We start from the raw sequence: 5,000 nt of genomic DNA on the forward strand, positions 1-5,000 counted from the left end.
CTCCGAGAATCGCCTCAAAGAGAAAAAAAAATAAAAAAAAAAAATTAATTCGAATAGAATCGAGAACCTTATATTCTATCTCGATCGAGAAACGTTTTATGCATCTCGCCAAAGTGCCTTTTAAACTTCGTTCGTCGTATCATGTTCGAGCTAAGACTCACGCAAGACACCCGTAACGATCTCCGGTTTTTAACGCCCGTCCTCTTTGTATAATATATATATATATATATACACGTGTTATGTATAATATATCTCCCGTAGCCGTTTCTCTCTTCTCGACGATTCCAGCGGTTCCTTGTTTTCGCCTGTTATTGCTGGCACAGAGATCGAACACGCGACATGTATATAACATATCGGTTTCTTTGCTCTGTACCAACGACGAAAACGCACGGGAACTCACGCAAGTGGAAAAGCGAGCGCGAGACGTACACAACGGGGTGAATTTATTACTCGGGGACTGGACGACCGGCGATACGTTAGGATGCGCGGTCCAGCGATAGACGACGAAGAGACATGGGATGACCAACGATCTCTTTTTCTCTAAAACTCGGAGCGCCGAATCGCCTTAAAGCAAAAAAAAATCACACGCGCGTACGTCGTACGTACGGCGCGTGTATACCTCGTCTCTAATCAAGTTTCGTTAGTCTTTCTCGAGCCTCGCCAAAGAGGATCGTTCTCTTCCTCTGCGCGATCTCTCCGTGCCAATGTCAGAGATTATTCTCTCTTTCGCACGACGACGAAAACGACTATTTTCGACGATCCGAACAACTTTGTAACGGACTCACATGCACATCTTAAAATCGGGTACAGAAACGTTGCGCAACACCGTGAGCTTTTCTCTTCTTCGTCACCCTTAAATATAGCCGATCGTAGACGCACGCTAGATCGTAACACACACTTTTCGTTGATTTCCGACGAACGTGGCTTTGGGCCAGGCGCGCGGGCAGAGAGATACGCGACGACGGGGAAAAATTCGTCCCGATACATGTACGCGTACTCTCCGATCTCCGCGCAACGCTGGGGATCATCTCCCTAAGTCATCAGCGTTCGAAGAAATCTCGTGTGTCCGTTCCCGGATCTACGGCTTTCTCTGGGTTCACGAAGAACAGAAAAAAGCACAGAGGATGAAAAACGCAACGACGACCCATCGATGCGACGGTCCTCGTTGTCTTCTCGTCAGTCGTCTCGCGCCTGCAGAATACATCTCTGCCGCACGAACAGACGGAGTGGGTATTCGATCCCTGGGGCTGTACGAGTAAAAACATCTTGATGAAAAGACGGTTGTGTTTCTTTAAGGCACACAGTTTTTCGTTACGCCACCAAGTTTAGGTTTAGGTTTTAATATCTTGGTTCTCTTTTCTCTCCTCTCTCGACTGACTTTGTTCAAAAATATTTTTGCTTTCTCTCAGTCTCGCCAAAAATTCATTTAAGACGACGTCGGGGGCGCGGTCATTCGTGCTTATCGAAGACTAACAAAACGTAGCAGAGGCTGATACAAAAAGAAAAAAAAAATCGGCCACGAAGAAAACTCGCTCTGTGTATCTCGATAACCGCGTCGACGACGACGGTTCTCTCCGCGCTCTTTTAATTCGTATCCTTCTTCTTGCGCTTCGTCCGACTCAGAAACGTTCGTAAAACACGAACGACGGCGGGTTGTCAAGCCAAGAAGGGACAGAGAAGAGACGGAGGTAGTTTTGCGAGTCTCCCGTGAACGCGATAGATTTTTCATATATATTTGTATCGAGAGCATGCGTACGCCGGTCTCCACACGATCCAGCGACGAACGCCGACGAACGTCCAACAATCGCTCGTACGTCGCGTACGAGCCCTCGACCGCTCTTTAATTCGTATTCTTTTGCTTGGCGCTCGTCCTCCGACTCGGAAACGTTCGTTTAAAGATAAAACGAACGACGGCGGGCTGTCGACGAGGCAAGAAAGAACAGAGAGAGACGGACCGAGAGCAACGATACGCAACGCAAGCAGTCTTAGGTTTACGTGAGCAACCCTCAGCCAGGCGTGGTCCAGGAATTGTATCCGTGGACCGCAATGTGCGTTCGAAATGTCGATGTTCATGTGTCCTGCAGTTCACACGTTGACGCGCAATTAGCTGCGTTCTTCATCGACCCACGAGCCAAGTGATCCACCGTTCAGGGTAATCGTTTATGCATGGATTTTTGTTTGTGTACTCAGGTTTTTGTACTCTTATTCTCGGTTCGAAAGAAGCCGATATCCGACAAACGTCCGACCAACGGAATCGAACGCGCGGAAGTCGCCATATGATTGACGACACGAAAATACGTTCGAAAACGAAATCGGACGGACTGCGCGACGACACACGCAGCCCGCCGACCGGGCGTAAAGTGCATTATAATATATAACAACCAACGAGATCGAAGCTCCGTTCGTCAGGAAACGACGGGGATATAACACCCGATTCTGAATCCTCTGTACAGCACACGATCTCGCGAAGAAAGCGCACGGTGGCTAGCCCATGATATATATATATGTTCGTTCCTCTCGTCCAGTTATTCGAAGCAAACAGCCGATATGCATCTCCATCGTTCGGGTAAAAAAAAATCGATGGGACGCGCACGGTCGTAGTCTTCCTCGCGCGGTCGTTTCTTCCCGATAGCCAGAAGCAGAGTTTGAAAAACTCTAGCGACGGAACGAGGCATTAGACTCTCGACAACGAGGATAGAGAGACGGCCGGCGATCCCCTCTGAATCGACTTCGGTGGTTCAGGTAAAAATAAAAAAAATCGATGGGACGCGCACGGTCGTCGTTCCTCTTCCTCGCGCGCGGTCTATTCTTCCCGATAGCCAGAAGCAGAGTTTGAAAAACTCTAGCGACGGAACGAGGCATTAGACTCGCGACAACGAGGATAGAGAGACGGCCGGCGGTCCCCTCTGAATCCACTTTGGTCGCTCAGGTAAAAATAAAAAAAAATTCGAAAGGGACGCGCACGGTCGTCCTTCCTCTTCCTCGCGCGGTCTTTTCTTCCCGATAGCCAGAAGCAGAGTTTGAAAAACTCTAGCGACGGAACGAGGCATTAGACTCTCGACAACGAGGATAGAGAGACGGCCGGCGGTCCCCTCCGAACGGATGGCGACAACGACGACTAAAGCGCGAAAAATCGCGACGAAAAGGAACGCATCTCCGTTCAGGTGTATGTGTGTGCGTGCGTTTAAAAAAAATTCGATGGGACTCGCAGCCATCGGCCTCGCGCGGTCGTTTCTTCCCGATATCCAGAAGCAGAGTTTGAAAAACTCTAGCGACGGAACGAGGCATATGACTCACGACAACGAGGATATGGACAGGCGGTCCCCTCTGAACGGGTCGACGAGACGATGGTAAAAGAGACGAACCGGACGAAACTTCCGTCGATCAGGTAAAAATAAAAAAAAATTCGATGGGACGCGCACGGTCGTCGTCGTCGTCTTCCTCGCGCGGTCGTTTCTTCCCGATAGCCAGAAGCAGAGTTTGAAAAACTCTAGCGACGGAACGAGGCATATGACTCACGACAACGAGGATAGAGAGACGGCCGGCGGTCCCCTCTGAATCGACTTCGGTGGTTCAGGTAAAAATAAAAAAAATCGATGGGACGCGCACGGTCGTCCTTCCTCTTCCTCGCGCGCGCGGTCTATTCTTCCCGATAGCCAGAAGCAGAGTTTGAAAAACTCTAGCGACGGAACGAGGCATTAGACTCGCGAGGATAGAGAGACGGCCGGCGGTCCCCTCCGAACCAACTTCGTCTAGTTAAGAATCGTTACTCTTTACCATCACTCGCACTGGTATATATCTTTTCGGGCCAACATCCACGCAATGCGTTTTCGTTCTAGGTTACCCGATCCACGAGTACGAACGTACAACGTGGTTTCGTTTTGTCGAACATCGTATATCGTTCGCCGTTGAAACGAACGACAACGAAACGACATAGGAAGAACGAACGCCCTTTGGGTAGGAAGCACGTTTCGAGGAACGACGAGAGTTTGGAGAGACGCGCGAGATAGCTGGAGACGCGCAGATATAGGTATCCATGGATCTTCGAAGAGAACCTTCGAAGATATATAATTCGGTATCCTTTTTTTCTGCGGCTCGCTATTCGCGTTCTTTCGCTCTCGTCGACGACTCGTTATAGACGCTTCGTTCGATCCCAAAGAGCAGTCTTCCTTATGTCCCGTTGCTAGGAGGTGAGGCCTACGCAACGCAACTACGAAATATAGAAGAGGTGTGAGCAGTGATCTCTCCGACACGAGGCACTTTAGAGATTTTAGTTTATATATTATATTGTTCGTTCGTTGGATTTCCACGATGCAAATACGAAATACGAGATCGTGACGGCGGGTCTTTCTGTGTACGACCTCACGCAGGCGCCTCGATCGCATTTCTCATTACACGTGGTTTCCACTGTAACTTTTAGTTTTTTCGATATGTGTTCAGCTCAAGTTCCCTCACATATCGTTATTATTATTATTATTATTAATAGTAGCGGTTTCGTGTTATAGGATTCGGAGACGGCGGGTCTTTCTGTGTACGACCTCACGCAAGCGCCTCGAGAATCTTTTTAAGTTTTTCGTTTGTTATAATATTATTCGGAGACGGCGGGTCTTTCTGTGTACGACCTCACGCAGGCGCCTCGAGAATATTTTTAAGTTTTTCGTTTGTTATAATATTATTCGGAGACGGCGGGTCTTTCTGTGTACGACCTCACGCAGGCGCCTCGAATTATTCGTGTAAAAGTATATCTCTTCATCCCGATGATCGAGAGAGAGTGCCACACTCTTCGTATAGTTTCGTAACTGGAGCGTCTCTCACCTCCTTATTGTAAAAAATTTGGCTTTTGTCAAAGTATATAGCTTGTTAATACGTCGTATATACTTTGTGTCGATATAGGAGGAGTACGGCTCCTTACCGACGATATTATATATATTTTATTATACAGTGTTCAAGTCAAATATATTCTTTGTGTTTTTGTATTTTCGTTAATGATCCTTCCGCAG

General features: G+C 48.1%; 2 non-coding genes across 2 annotated transcripts in view; both read right to left on the reverse strand.

Annotated features, from left to right (window-relative positions):
* Nucleotides 1-2,000: 2,000 nt before the first annotated feature.
* On the reverse strand, nucleotides 2,001-2,155 carry LOC139997309 (5.8S ribosomal RNA). The gene has a single exon (XR_011802712.1). It is a non-coding gene; the product is annotated as a 5.8S ribosomal RNA (ribosomal RNA).
* A 2,828-nt stretch (nucleotides 2,156-4,983) lies between these two features.
* Nucleotides 4,984-5,000, reverse strand: part of LOC139997310 (small subunit ribosomal RNA) — a 1,924-nt gene continuing 1,907 nt past the window's right edge. Inside the window, exon 1 of the ribosomal RNA XR_011802713.1 lies at nucleotides 4,984-5,000. This exon is cut by the window's right edge and continues 1,907 nt beyond it. This is a non-coding gene — a ribosomal RNA (small subunit ribosomal RNA).

The sequence above is a fragment of the Bombus fervidus genome, unplaced genomic scaffold, assembly GCF_041682495.2.
Source record: "Bombus fervidus isolate BK054 unplaced genomic scaffold, iyBomFerv1 scaffold0054, whole genome shotgun sequence".
Lineage (NCBI taxonomy): Eukaryota > Metazoa > Arthropoda > Insecta > Hymenoptera > Apidae > Bombus > Bombus fervidus.